At 49.9% G+C, this 15,523-nt stretch overlaps 1 protein-coding gene across 1 annotated transcript in view; it reads right to left on the bottom strand.

Annotated features, from left to right (window-relative positions):
- Positions 1-15,523, bottom strand: part of UBR1 (ubiquitin protein ligase E3 component n-recognin 1) — a gene marked incomplete in the record, with an annotated part of 4,571,807 nt that overhangs the window by 2,119,332 nt on the left and 2,436,952 nt on the right.

The raw sequence follows: 15,523 nt of genomic DNA, 5'->3' as shown, positions 1-15,523 counted from the left end.
TCCTGACTAGGAGTGGAACTGGAGCAGCCAAGCAGTTAGCTTCAGGTTGTCCAGATTCGGAGTTGGTAGGTTCGATGGGTGTGATATCAGATCCGGAATGGGATCTAGAATCCAAGGTGGATTCACCGAGTGAGACCTTAGGTAAGGGAACCAGATCTGCCGAGGCCAGAATGGGGCAATGAGGATCATTCTGCACCCCAACCGAGAGGCTTTCTGAAGAACCTGGAGCATCAGAGGCAAAGGGGGGTATGCGTAAAGACCGGGAGGCCAAGCATGCACCAGAGCGTCTCTCAAGGAATCCCTTGGAGGAGGGATTAGAGCGAAAAAACTGTCGCACTTGTTTAAGGGAGACGCAAAGAGATCGCAACAAGGAGTTCCCCACTGTGCGAAGATACGTTTCGCTACTTGAGCATAGAGAGACCACTCGTACGGGGAGAGGATGGTGCGACTGAGCTTGTCCGCAAGGATGTTGGACCGACCCGGAATATGCGTTGCGATGAGAAAGCGGTTGGTGGAGATCGCCCATTCCCACACTCTCATGGCTTCTCGACATAAAGGGTAAGACCTGGTTCCCCCCTGTTTGTTGATGTACCAGACCACTGACATGTCTGAATTGCAATTGTTCCTAGGGGAAGAAAGGCCTGAAGTGCTTGCAACGCCAAGAGCACTGCTCTCATCTCTAGAACATTGATATGCAGGAAGGTCTCTGAGTCGTTCCACGTGCCTTGGACCGTCCGGCCTGCAAAATGCCCCCCCCACCCGAGGCGGGAGGCGTCCGTGGTCACCGTGGCGAGAGGGGGAGAAGCACAAAAGGGGCGGCCTCCGTGGAGATCCTGGGAATGGAGCCACCACAAGAGAGACCGCTTGCAAGCTTTGCTGATCGCAATGGGATGATGTAGGGGGAGAGAAAGGTATGACCACTGAACTTGAAGTGTCCACTGAAGGACCCGCATGTTGAACCTGGCGAGTGGAAGAAGAGAAATCGCTGCCACCATGGACCCTAGATCCCTCAGGACCAATTCTGCCGGAACTGAGTTGGAGTTGAGGATGGCCCGCACCTGGAGTCGCAGATTCCGAACTCTGTCGGCTGTGAGAAAGGCTCGTAACTCCCTCGTGTCTAACCTGGCACCTATAAATTCAATCAACTGAGTAGGGGCCAGGTTGGATTTTGCTACGTTTATCATGATGCCCAAGCAGGGAGCTAGATGAAGAAAGGAGTCTCTCGCCAAGGATAGTAGATGCCTTGTTGGGGCGGTGAGAAGCCAGTCGTCCAGGTACGGAAAGACCTGCACCCCCTGAAGCCTCAGGTGGGCCGCAACCACTGCTAATACTTTGGTGAGCACCCTGGGGGCTGTGGTGAGACCAAAGGGAAGGACCCTGAACTGGTAGTGACTGGCTCCCAGCCGGAAGCGAAGAAACCTCCTGGAACGTCTGTCCATCAGTATGTGGTAGTACGCATCCTTGAGGTCTATAGAGCACATCCAGTGATTCTCTCCCAGAAGGGGGAGGATGGATTGCAAAGTGACCATCTGGAACTTCTCCTTGGGAACTGCCAGGTTTAACAGGGACAGGTCTAAAATTGGTCTTAAGTCCATGGTCTTTTTTGGCACTAAAAAGAACCTGGAGTAGAACCCTGATCCGATCTGGTCTGGGGGGACGGGCTGGATGGCTCTTTTCCTCAGCAGATGGCCAATTTCTGCTGAAGCGGCCTCCCATTGACCGGGTGGAACGTCGGGGAGGGATTTTAGCTTTGGGACGTGATGAAAGGGGATCTTCTTTCCTCTGGATATAATGCGGAGGACCCAGCGGTCTGATGTTATGGACTCCCATGCCGCTAGGTGCTCCGAAAAACGTCCCCCGACTGCCTCCAGAGTGGAGCAGTCGAGCAACCCCTCAGGGCTGCTGTACGGGCCGTTCAGAGAAAGGTTCTCTGGACCCGAAATTCCAGGGAGCCCCTCTGCCTCTGGGGCGGCGTCCTCCCTGCCCTCCTCTGCCACGGAAGGACTGGTTGTCCGGAGCGGGTTGGGATTGCTGCGACTTCCGGAACAACATCTTCTTCTGGCCCTTTTGGTTCCTAGAGTAGGACCTCTGGGGCACAGAGAAGCGGATTCCGACGGCAGACAGCATCTTCCCGTCCTTCTCGCTCTGGGTCAAGGTGTTGCGAACCGTTTTGCCAAAAAGGGCAGAACCATCAAAGGGGGCGTTCGCGAAAGACCCCTTGAAGGGCTCTGTGAAATCGCAATGGCGGAGCCAGGCCTGGCGTCTAGTGACTAGGCCTACTCCTGCAGCTCTAGCGGCTCCCTCAGTAGCATGGGACAGCAACTGCATAGAGGTATTTGTCATGGACCGAAGAGTGGCCATACGGGTGGAGTGCAAAAGTTTGTCCTCCTCCAACATGGACTCTGGGGGGGATGCAGCGTATTCTTTGGTAAGATCGCGCTGCATCCTGATAACATGTGCCAGATAGTTGAGCTCCCTCACCGAGAAAGTCGCTGAACTAAACATTCGCTTCCCCAAGCGGTCCATCATCCGAGACTCCTTGCTCGGAGGATGGACTGAGGGACTCTCCTGGGCGAGTTCCCTCTTGGTGGCTGCTGCCGTCAACATGGCATCTACTGGAGGTCCCTTACTCCAGTGGGCACGGTCGGCAGGGGGGCTAAGAATTCTGTCTGGCCTTTTGGGGATTGGCTCCACGGTGTCCGGTTCCTTCCACGCCCTGGTGGTAATAAGGTCCACCAGGGGGTCGGCAGGAGGGGACACCCAAGAGGTAGACAGGCCCGCTTCGAATGCCTCCAAGAACACGGACTCGTCCGAGGAAGACTTAGGGGCAGACCACCCACCTCTTATACGTAGCATTTCCATGATGTCTCCAAAGGAGACATCCTCGGGGGGTGATCTTGGGGAGCCTTCCCCTTCCTCCAAATCCGTGTCTTCAGTTAAAGACTCGGGGGAGTCTATGTGCCTCCTTTTACACGTGTGCTTGCGAGGTGCTTCCTCGGGGGGCTGTCCGAGGAGCCCTCGCAAGCAGTGTCTTGTTCCAGTGGAACAGCTTGGGGCATTGAAGCGGGCTGTCCCAGTGGCCGGATGGCGGAAGCCTGACCAAGTGCAGATGGAGTGTGGAACGGAGCCGAAGCAAGTGCCGGGGGTCCGGAAGCCCTCAACAGAGCCCTCTCCACTACATCAAAAGCCGAAGGGGAGCCAGCCTCGACTAAAGGATCCGACAGTCGGCTCCCCCTCTGATCTGAGGAGTGGATCGGAGCCGGTGCTGAGACACTCGGATCCGAGGGACCAGTGCGCTCCGACACGGACGGCGCCGAAGGCACACTGAGTCCCCCGGATCCGAAGCTCGGAGCCAGGCTCCGAGAGGTCGGATCCGAAACACTCAAGGGCAGGGTCGGATCCGCAGTACCTAGTACTATCGGCGTCGACCCACCCCCCGGCTCCGAAGCTGCCCGGCTCCGAGCCCGGGTAGCAGGTCGGAGAAGGATCTATAGGCTTGAAAAAGGGGGTCGAGCTCCCCCCCAGGGGGGCGGGGGAGGCAGGAGCACTCCCATCTGCATCTGGGCCTGGATGAACCTTCCCATCATCCGGTCCAGATCAGCATCGGAGAGACTATAGGTAGACCTCGAAGAGGCTACCGAGGTAGGCCTAGAGTACCGCCTCGATAGCCACGAAGGAGGTCGGGTCTCCTCCTCCTCAGGCCCCAATGAAAAGGATGGGGACCGGAGCCGAGAAGGAGGAGAGCCAGCAGCCAAAGAGGCCGGAGGAGAAGCCCGCTTAGCCGGCGGGGCCGAAACGGAGGTCTCGGCCCGCCGCTTATGGTGCTTCTCCCTCCGGTCCTTCTTCCTCGCTTCCCTCTCCTCCGAACCCGTAGAGGGAGTTTGAATCCCGGGAGGAGGAGGGGGAGCAGGTAAAGCAGCAACCGCCAGAGCGGAAACCACTAACGGGGCAGAGGCCGAAGCCGAGTCCGGGGGCAAGAGTCCCGCCAAGACCAGCTTCGACCTCCGCTCCTTCAATGCCCTGGGGTTGAACCCTGCACAGATTGAACATCCAGAGGTGAGGTGTTCAACCACAAGGCATCGAATGCACCGAGTGTTGCCATCAGCAGGGGATAGCTTATGGCCACACTCGGAGCAATTTGAGAAAATTGCCTTTGGGGCCTCAGACATATTTTTATTTATTTTTTTAACAAGAAAAAATAAAATACACTAACACGCACACCAAAGGCCCCAAAGAAACACACACTCACACAAGCTAACACCAGAGAGGGGACGGTACACAAAATTAAGTTAACTTAACTCAAAAAAGTGATATTTAGAAGGGGAACCTAACACTTTCACACAGTTATAATATTTTAAAGTTATAAAAACCCTTTTAAGACAGTAAATAAACCACTTAGCTTTGGAGCTCGAAATCTAAGCTGTCACCATGAACGTGGAAAACTAGATCTTAGGTCATGTAGGGAGAGCAGGGCATTATGGGTGAGGGGAGGAGCTAGGAGCTCGGATCCATAGCTGGATAAACCATGCCGGTTCGGATCAGATATCGGATCCATAACCCACAGGTTGCTGACAAATGAATCTCCTACTTCAGATCGAAAATTTCAGGAGTGAGCTGACCGGCACTTGCGAACTGCTTCTGCTTCAGGCACTGCACGCCACGAAAGACTGATGTAATAGTGCCGGAAGAAGAAACAGCATCCGATGCAGAAATCCGAAGACTCTGGTATTCAGGCCGGCTGAGGGCTACCAGCAGGCACATAACCCAAATGTAATGTAGAGAGCCAGTAATGCTCTGTGAGGTATTTTTGCGGCCTTTCCAGTTGTAGCTGTCTTGTGAGGTACATACCAAAAGGGGCGTTGTACTCTGGTTTGAGTCTCACAAGGGGTGATTGGCTAGGCTTACAATGGCTTGCAAGGGCAGTTAGCCTAGTACTAACCTATGAACCTGATGACTGCAACGGTGAAACATGAAGAACATCAGAGGAACTGGCAGCTCTTAATTATGGCTATGGCTAGTGCAATACAAGCACTGAAAATGTTTTTAGTCCCTTCAGTCTCCCTCTACTGAAAATGGGTTTCTGATCCAGTGGACTTTCCTTGTCAACAAATATCAATAAAAAATACATCTTGTATACTTATGGCATATTTTTATCAACCAGAGAAGATGATGTTGATGATAAAGAGTAGAAGGAATTTATCTGGGAGGGGAAGTGGGCAAGAGTTGATCCTCTCGACAGAAAAAGAAGTTATGTACTTACCATAACGTTCCATGTTTGTTGTCCTTGATCTCACCTTCCTTCTTATTGGTTGGGTTCGGAGCGGATTCGGCCATATTCTAAAGCTCGAGAGCTTCCACTGGCTTGAGGCTAGACCCTACCCCATCATGCCTAGCACTAGTTACCCAGATCTCGTTTGTGATAACCCATAACACTAGGCCACAATGTGTAGACATACAAACTATAGACATACATAAAATATATATGTATAATAAGAAAAAACCCTCAAGCTATAAGCAGAAATTTTTATTCTATCCAACTCATAAGGCAGGAAGGGAATGAAGGCCTATATAGCCAAATATGGATAACTCCTCTTGATCCTCCAGGAGGGGGAAGGAGGGTGGGATGCAAGAAAGAAGGCAAGATCAAGGACAACAAACATGGAACGTTATGGTAAGTACATAACTTCTTTATGTTACGTTGTCCCTATCTCGCCTTCCATCTTGTTGGTTGGGACAGCATCCGCAGCACCTTCTTCTTGGGTGGCTCAATGGAATACACTCTTCAGAACCGTGAAACCAAAGGATGGCCTTTTCTGGGAGGCCACATCTACTTTGTAATGAACAATTAGGTATGGGGGTTAATCCCCATAGTTGCCACACAAACTGAGTATAAAGGCAGTCTGGCCTGAAAGGCAGTAGAGGTAGACAAAGCCCTGGTTGAGTGTCCTCAAATTTTCCCTGGTAGTTGCTTGTTCTGTGAGTTATAGACTTAAGTAATGGTATCCAAAATCCATTTTGATAAAAGTCACTTTCGATACTGGAGTTCCCTTTTTGTTCTCTGCAAAGGATACAAACGATTAGTCAGATTGTCTGAATTCCTGAGTCCTGCGCAAACAGAAACCTAACCGTCGATGAACATCCAACTGGTGGAGTTCATACTCTGCCTTGTTGCCATAGTTCGGAAAAAACACTGGTAGTTCTATCGATTGATTCAGACTGAACTCTGAGCAAACATTTAGTAGAAAGGAAGGGTTGGTCCTGAGAGAAACCATATCTTTGTGGGAAATTAAATAAGGAGAACGAATGGAAAGGGCTTGTAATTGACACCCTCCTAGCTGAGGTAATGGCAATCAAGAAAATCGTTTTGGAAGTCAAAAAATTTTAGAGCACAAGACCGGGCTGGTTCAAATGCAGGAAGAATCAAGGACTAAATTTAGATCCCAAGGAGGAAGTGGTTCTCTTATTGGGGGCCTCAAAAGGATGGTACCCCTCAGAAAACCTTTACATAGCCTGTGGGACATTTCTCCCACATGGAAGTTGGAAATAGCAGCCAACTGAACTCGGATAGTTGCTGCTGCTACTCACTGGTTAAAAGTTTCAGCCAGGAATTCTAGTATCTTTGAAATGGGTGCAGTAAAAGGATCAATATTACTGTTGACAGCCCACCAAGAGAACCATTTCCATTTAGTAGTATACAGTTTTCTCGTAGAGGATTTGTGAGAGGAGATGAGAATATGTTGTACGGCCGGGGTGATGTCAGGAAGCCTGGCTAAACTGGGAAGTGGAGGAACCAAGCTGTCAGCTTGAGGGTCTGTAAGGAAGGATGGAGTGTGCCAGACTGATGCATTAGCAGGTTTGGAGCTGGGTCCAGCATCTAAGGCTCCTCTAGGAGATGGGGCCATAGAAATAGGAACCAGATTTGATGAGGCCACAAGGGGAAATGAGGATTAGCCTGCAACCCACCGAATTTGCTTTCTAAAGAACCTTGGGGATCAGAGGAACCAGAGGAAAGGCATACAGAAGTCCCGGGGGCCAACAATGAACAAGTGCATCCCTGGGTGATTGTCCCGGTGGGTGGGACTAGGGCAAAATAGCTGATGGATGTTGCAAAAAGATCGCAGCAAGGCTGGCCCCATTTGCAAAAGATCTGATCCGCAAGATATCATGTTGGATTTCCCTGGGATGTGCATTGCGATCAGAAAGTGTTGGGAGGATATCGCCCATTGCCATACTCTTACAGCCTCTCAACATAAGGGGTAGGATCTGGTTCTGCCTTGCTTGCTGATGTACCATACCACTGCCATGTTGTTCGTCTGAATCGCAATTGCCCCAGTGGGGAAGAAAGCTGTGACGTGCTTGCAACGCCAGGAGCACCGATCTCATCTCGAAGACATTTATGTGCAAATGGTACTCATGTTGTTGCCAAGTTCCGTGAAAAGTCAGTCTCAGATAATGCCCCCCCCCCCCACACACACACACACAATCTGGGAAGCATCCGTGGTCACTGTGGCCACTGGCTGGGGAAGAACGAACAGTTGGCCTACCGTTAGCCGGGTGGACTGAAGCCACTATTGTAAGTCCTTCTTGCATGTCTCCATGATGAGAATTTCGTGAGACATGGGTAGATCTTGCATGGACCATTGAGCAAAGAGGAGCCAGTGTAATAACCTCACATGGAAATGGTCCAAGGGAACAAGAAGTTATGTACTCACCATAACGTTCGATGTATGCAGCCCATCTCGCCTTACATTCTTACCCTTGGCTTCGGAGCCGAATCTCGGCTCCAACTCGGCAATACTCTATCTCGAAGTCTTAAATTGACTCATGGCTAAGAGGTATCCCCATCGTGCAACAGGTCTATACCCCAGATCTTGTTTGCTGCAAGCTCACACACATACACACTGAGAAGAACAACCCCAACAGAAAGGACTACTGACATCTAGAGACAATATCTCCATGTCCTCCAGGAGGGGGAAGGAGGGAGAGTTGTAAGAATGTAAGGCGAGATGGACTACATACTTCGAACATTATAATGAGTACATAACTTCTTCATGTTATGTAGTCCAATCTCGCCTTCATTCTTACCCGTGGGACAGCGTCGCTAGCACCTTGATCTTGGGTGGCTCAGTGAAAAATACTCTTGAGCATTGTGGAAACAAAAGAAGATCTGCCTCTAGAGACCAGATCTAATTTGTAGTGACTAATAAAGGTAAGAGGCGAAGTCCATGTTGCTGCAGCACAAATATCATCCATAGACATCCTAGCCTGAAACGAAGTTGAGGTAGCCACAGATCGTATAGAATGAGCCTTCACTTTATAGGATAATTCTTTGACATTGGAAGCATAAATAAATGAGATGCAATTGGAGATCCAGTGAGATAAGGTTACCTTAAAAACTGGAACCCCAAGTCTAGTGTGTGAAAACGAGACAAACATTTGATCTGATTTCCAGAAATCTTTTGTCCTATGTAAATTGAAATGCAATTGCCTGTGAACATCCAGCTGATGAAACTTAAATTCTGCCTTGTTGGAGAATTCAGGAAAAACACAGGCAACTCAATGGATTGGTTGATACTGACAACAGAGGCAACCTTTGGAACAAAAGAAGGGCTGGTTCTTAAGGAGACCCTATCTTTGTGAAACACCAAATAAGGTGGCCTAATCAATAATGCTTGGAGTTCAGAGACCCACCCAGCTGAAGTTATGGCTACCAAGAATACTGTCTTCCATGACAAGAATTTAATGTCACATGTAGCTGCGGGCTCAAAGGGAGTTGAGGAGGGCTTCTGTAGTACAAAATTGAGGTCCCATGGCATCACTGGATCAAAGACTGGTGGTCGGAGTAACAATATCCCTCTCATAAAAGCCCTACAAAGCCTATGAGCCATAAGATTGGGCTCATTAGCAACGTGAAAGGTAGAAATTGCTGTCAATTGCACTTTAATGGTTGCCGCAGCTGAACCCTGACTAAACAGTTGAGAAAGAAATTCCAATATTGCCGAAATAGGTGCTGTATAAGAATCAATATGTCTCTCACGGGCACAAATAAAAAATCTCTTCCACTTACTGGAATAAATCTTCCTGGTAGAAGGCTTGTGAGAAGATGATAGGATATGGACCACTTCCGGGGAAAAATTATGAAGCCTGACTAAGGACGGAACTGGAGCAGCTAAGCTGTCAACCTGAGGGTCTGGACGGAGGGATGGAACTGTCCTGACATATGAGTCAGCAGATCTGGAACTGGGTCCAGAATCCAGGGCTTGTCCATTAGATAGGGATGAAGAAAGGGAAACCAAATCTGAAAAGGCCAGTGTGGGGCAATGAGGATCATTTTGCTCCCCAAAGACTGTGCTTTCAGAATGACCATTAATACCAGAGGTAACGGTGGAAAGGCATAGAGAAGACCGGAGGGCCAATCGTGAGCCAGAGTGTCCCTGGATGTCTCCCCCTCCGGGGGGATAAGGGTGAAGTAGCTGCTGAATTTGGCATTCAGGGGGCTGGCAAATAGATCGCAAGGCTGACCCCATCTGTGGAATATCTCTTCCACAATATAATTGTTCAGGGACCACTCGTGAGGCATTAGGATAGCTCTGCTCAGCCTGTCGGCAATCATGTTGGACTTCCCTGGTATATGCGTTGCAACTAGAAAGTGTTGGGAAGACACCGCCCACTGCCAAACTCAAAGTGCCTCTCTGCAAAGGGGGTATGATTTGGTTCCTCCCTGTTTGTTCAGGTACCACACCACCGACATTTTGTCCGAGTGGATTGCAATTGTCCCTAGAGGAGGAGAGCTCTGAAGTGCTTGCATCGCTAATAGCACTGCTCTCATCTCCAAGACACTGATATGCAAATGGGTCTCGTGATCCTGCCACGTGCCTTGGACAGTCCTGCCAAGATAATGACCCCCCACCCAACATGGGAGGCATCCGTGGTCACCGTGGCAACTGGAGAAGATGGGACAAAGGGTATGCCCACGTTGAGATTGCTGGCTCAAAGCCACCAGTGTAGATCCCACTTGCACGTGTCTGTAATCAGAATAAAATGGGAAAGTAGGAGATGCTGCAGTGACCATTGTGCGAAAAGCAGCCACTGAAGAACCCTCATGTGTAGTCTGGCAAGGGGAACTAGCATGATCGTTTCAGCCATGGTCCCTAATAACTTGAGGACTACTTTTGCCCTGACCTTCCTCAATGGTAGTAAGGCACAGACCTGCTGTTGTAGAGCCTGAATTCTCCCTTCTGGTAAGAAGGCTCTCATGAGCACCGTATCTAGTTCAGTGCTAATAAAAGTAACAAGCTGCGAGGGTAACAAGGCAGATTTTTTCCAATTTAGAGTAATTCCTAACTGTTGGCACAGTATAATGGTGGCGTCTCTGGTCTGTAACAGTACATGTCTGGTGGTGGCAGAAAGGAGCCAGCCACCCAGGTACGGAAACACTTGGAATCCCTGATGTCTCAAGTGAGCCATTACCACTGCCATGCATTTGGTGAACACCCTGGGTCTGTGGTGAGACCAAAGGGCAGAGCGCGATACTGAAAATGACTGGCTCCCAGACAGAAGAGTAGATAACTTCTTGATGCCCTGTCAATCTTGATAAGGTAGTAAGCATCTTTGAGGTCGATGGAGCACATCCACACATCTTTCCCTAACAGAAGGAGTACTGACTGTAAGGTGACCATGCGGAACCTGGACTTTTGAACATGAAGGTTCAATCGGCTGAGATCCAAGTTGGGTCTCGGGTCCCCTGTTCTTTTCGGCACCAGAAAGAATCTGGAGTAAGTCCCTAATCCTACTTAGTCTGCGGGGACAGGCTGGATGGCTCCCTTTGAAACCAACTTTATTTCTAAAGTTGCAGAATCCCTGTGACTGGGTGGAATGTCTGGGATTCATGTGGATGGTGAGGGAGGAGAAGAGAAAGGGATATGATAACCTCTGGAAATTATCTTTAATACCCACTCGTCTTGGGTGACTTCTTGCCAGGCTTCTGGGTATAAAGAAATGCGACCCCCGACCGGCTCCAGAGACGCATCGCCAGGCCTCCCTTCAGGAGCACTGGTAAGGAGAATCACGAAAGGAATCATGGTCCCCCTGGCTACGCGGGCCTCCTCTGCCTCTAGGGCGGCATCTACATGAATTTCCACCCCTCCCCTGCCATCCGGAGGGTGAATCACTTTGTGTGCCCTGAAAAGACCTCTGTGACTTCCTGAACCACATTTTCCGACCCTTCTGGCCCTTGGGGTAAGTTCTAGAAGGCATGGAAAAACGGACTCCCACTGTAGACAGGGCTTTTCCTTCCTGCTCGCACCTAGTGAGTGTGTGTCCTTCACCTTGGTTCCGAACAACGATGAACCATCAAATGGGGCACTGGTGAACGCAGACTTGAAGGCCTCCGCGAAATTGCACAGGTACATCTAGGAGCGTCTCCTAAGGGAGACTCTGGAACCCGCAGCCCTACTCGCTCCATCAGCTGCATATGAGATCAGCCTGATGGAGGAGTTGGTAAGGGAATTTAAGGTAGACATCTGTGCATTGACGACCTGTGCCACGGCATCAGAAATGTTACCCTGTAGATAATCTCCTAGCTCTTTTAGGAGATCTCCCTGGAGCCTCGTAAAATGCGTCAAGTAGTTCAGCGACCGCAGTGTAAAGGCCGCTGAAGTAAACACATGCTTCCCATACCTGTCCATAGCCCGGGACTCCTTGTTAGGTGAATGGACGGTAGACGAAGTTTCAGCAAGTTCCTTCCTGGTGGCCATTGCCACCACCATGGCATCTACTGGAACGCCTTTAGATAGATACTCCTTGTCAGAGGGAGTGGACAAAAACTTATTGGGTCTTCTTGGGACCAGTTCCACAGTGTCAGGAGTTTCCCACACCTTTTGACAGACAAGGTCCAATAGCTCATCAAAAGGGGGAGAAACCCAAGAGGCGGAGGGTTGAGAACCAAAAGCCTTCAGGAACACAGAGTCCTCATCAGAAGAGGATTTGGATGGCCAGCTGACTCTCTGCTTCAAGATCTCCAGGATATCTGAAAAAAGAAATATCTTCAGAAGATGACTTGGGGGACCCCTCTGACTCCTCGAGGTCAGTATCTGACGTGAGAGACTCACCCGCGGAGTCAAGGTGTTTCCTCTTACACAACCTCTTTCTGGCGGGCTCCTCAGGCAAAAACTCTGGGGAGATGTCAGAAAGTTGGGGACCACTCATGGAGGAATCCTGAGGCTTAGGGTCTCCGCTGCCCATGGACAGAGCGTGATCCGAAACTGACAACGGTGCTGGAGGGAGCAGAGCATCGGTGCCGTAGGATGCAGCTGATGACCTGGCCAGCACACTCCTCATAACCTCGAAGGCTGATCCCCCTGGCTCCGAAGGCTGACTAACTTAAGATGAAACAGTAGTACCCCTCGGAGCAGAGGAGATGAGGTCTAAAGCAGATGTCTGGTCCAAGCTCACTCGGGCCAAAGCACCGAGAGGAAGGCTCGGAACCGATGAAGATCTATCCAAGACCTCCCCCTCAGGTCTGACCAGAGAACCGTGAACCCACGACCCCGTGGACGGAGCGGAAATCAGAACAGAGAGGCTAGGTGAGACTACTGGAACCGACCTAACGGCGCCCAACAGCACCGACAACTCTGGATCCTGAAGGCCGAGAAAGGCTTGGAGGAGGAACAACAAAGGATGAAGAGGCCATAAGCCCCAGAGTCGACTGGGTCGGAGCTGAAATCAATTTGGCCAACACCGATGACTGAAGCAGTTTTCCTCACCACCATATCAACATCCTCATCAGAAAGGGTCCTGGAAGACCTGGAAGATAAAGTAGGAAATCTGGATCTCCCTACAGAAGGGGACTTGTGTGAAGGAGAACCCGGTCGAAAAACTGAAAACCAGCTCCGAAAGGCTGGGAGCAGATACGGACTTGGTCAAGAGACTACCTTCTTTCGGCACCAAGGGCAATGGAACTGAAGAAGGAGAAGCTGTTCTAGCAACTTTCTCTGGCGGCTCTGAAGAAACAGATGGAGCAGGACAGCGCTTCTTGGATGTCCTTTTGTTCTTTTTAGCTGGAGAGGATAATGCACTCGAAGACTTAGCCAAGTCTTCCTCGAAGGAGTGTTTAAGTCCTTTCAAAATGAGCTTGTTCTTCCTCTCCTGTAGCACACGGGGACTGAAGGAATGACAAAACAAGCAGGACTCGGAGATGAATAGCCCCCAAGCAGTACATGCACACAGAGTGCCCATCAGTTAAAGACATTTTATTGCTGCATTCAACGCACTCTTTAAAGCCCGAAGGCCTGTGTTCCTTACGATCCTTGGACATGCTGAAAGTAACAAATTAATACATACATGCAAAAGACCCAACTAACAAGAAACAGGGCCTCTAACTCAAATGGCCAAGAAACTGAAGGGAAAACAACAGGGAGGACTAGGTCCTCTAACTTAAACAGGCCTAGCCTGGGGAAACAAAGGCAGGAAAGCACCACTAGCCAGACACAACACTAAATGCTAACAGAATGGAGCGCCAAACCAAAGACCATACAGAAACAATGGTGAGGACTAGGTCCTCTAACTTAAATGGGCCTAGCCCGTGGAGAAAAGAAAACAAACGGGATACCCAAACAGCCAGACAAGGGCACAAAAAACAGCCAGGGAAACAAATACAGGCAAGTAAAACACCACTACCACACACACACAGCTATGAAAATAGCTTTTTTGAGCAACAAGTCAACAGTTCATAAAAATTTTATAAACAATATACGTAGCCATGGCCAAAAGTGAGACAACGTCTGAGCTTAACGAGCGGCAAACGAGATCTGGGGAATAGACTTGTTGCACGATGGGATACCTCTTAGCCACGAGTTAATTGAAGACTTCGAGCTAGAGTAAGGCGAGTCGGAGCAGAGGTTCGGCTCCGAACCCACGGGTAAGAATGGACTACATAACATCTAGAGTTATAGCTGCCGCCATTGAGCCCAGGACTTTAAGAACAAATCTTACTGGAGTCTTTTTCCTCCCAATTAGAGTTGCAACTTGGTGTCGAATGGTCGACACCCTCTCCTGAGGCAATTTTGCTATCATGTCTTTGGTGTCTAGATCTGCTCCAGTTAATGCAATATATTGACAAGGCAGACTTTTCGTAGTTTATAGTGATGCCTAGCTGAGAGCAGAGGCGTATTGTGGTGTCCCCTTGTCTCAGTTAGTCGATGCTTGGTGGTGGCGTAAGGAGCCAGTCATCTATATATGGAAACACCCGAAATCCTAGATGCCTCAGATGAGCCGTGACTACTGCCATGCATTTGTTGAGCACCCTGGGAGCTGTGGTGAGACCAAAGTGCAGCGCTCTAAACTGGTAGTGACTGGCTTCCAGCTGGAAGCATAAAAATCTCCTGGATCGCCTATCCATCTTGATATGGTAGTACGCTTCCTGGAGATCGATGGAGCACATCCAATTGTTCTTTCCCAGAAAATATGGACTGCAGTGTCACCATCCGGAACTTTGCTTTTTTGACAGACTTGTTGAGTCTGCTGAGGTCCAAAATGGGCATTCAGACCCCTGTCTTCTTTGGTAGTAAAAAGAACCTTGAGTAAGGTCTGGATCTGATTTGGTCTGCGGGGACTTCTTGGATGAATTTTTTTCTTAGCAACTTTTGAACTCCTAGAGTTGCTTGTTCCCTCAGATTGGGTGGCACAGCTGGGATGAATTTTTGTTTTTGGGGAAGAGGAGACATGGAGAAAGGAATACTGTATCCCCTGGATATTATCGACTGTACCCATGTCTCTTCTGTGATATCTTGCCAGGCTTCTGGGTACAGTGACCATCTTCCCCAGACTGCCTCCAGAGGTGGACAGGCAAGCCCCCTTTCAGGAGCACTGGAAGGGCCTCCCAGAGAACGTTTCTCTGTCACCCTGACTCTGCGGACCCCCCTGCTGGGAGGGCGGCATCTCCCATTATTATTCCCCCCTCTGCCCCGGGGGGGGGGGGGGAGATTCACCATGTGCGTCAGGCGAAGTTCCCTGGGATTTCCGGAATTACATTTTCTCACCCTTTTGACCTTTGGGGTAAGGCCAAGAAGGTGTGGAAAAAAGTACTCCCACGGCAGAGCAAGAGTCTTGCCATCCTGCTCGCACCTGGTTAAAGTCTCTTTTACCTTAGTCCCGAACGATGATCAAAGGGGGACACTGGTAAAGGAGGACTTGAAAAGCTCCACAAATTGACAAAAATACATCCAGGAATGCCTTTGTAAGGCAACTCCGGTGCCTGCAGCTCTGCTTGCTCCATTGGCTGCATAGGACATAAGCCACATGGAGGAGTTAACTACCGAAGATAAGGTTGCAAGCGGAGAAGCAGTCTTATCTGCAGCTCCCGCAGCTGTACGATATCTCCTAGCTCTTTCAGGAGATCCCTCTGAAGACGGGTGAAATGGGATAGATAATTCAGTGACCTGAGAGTAAAGAATGCTGAGGAAAAGACGCACTTCCCATATCTGTCCATCATACGTAACTCTCTGTTCGGCGGATGGACAGATGT

Source organism: Protopterus annectens, chromosome 6.part0 (assembly GCF_019279795.1).
Source record: "Protopterus annectens isolate FY-2018-M chromosome 6.part0, PAN1.0, whole genome shotgun sequence".
Taxonomy (NCBI): domain Eukaryota; kingdom Metazoa; phylum Chordata; order Ceratodontiformes; family Protopteridae; genus Protopterus; species Protopterus annectens.
Note: the sequence above shows the minus strand (reverse complement) of the source record. Positions and strands in the feature narration are given on the sequence as shown.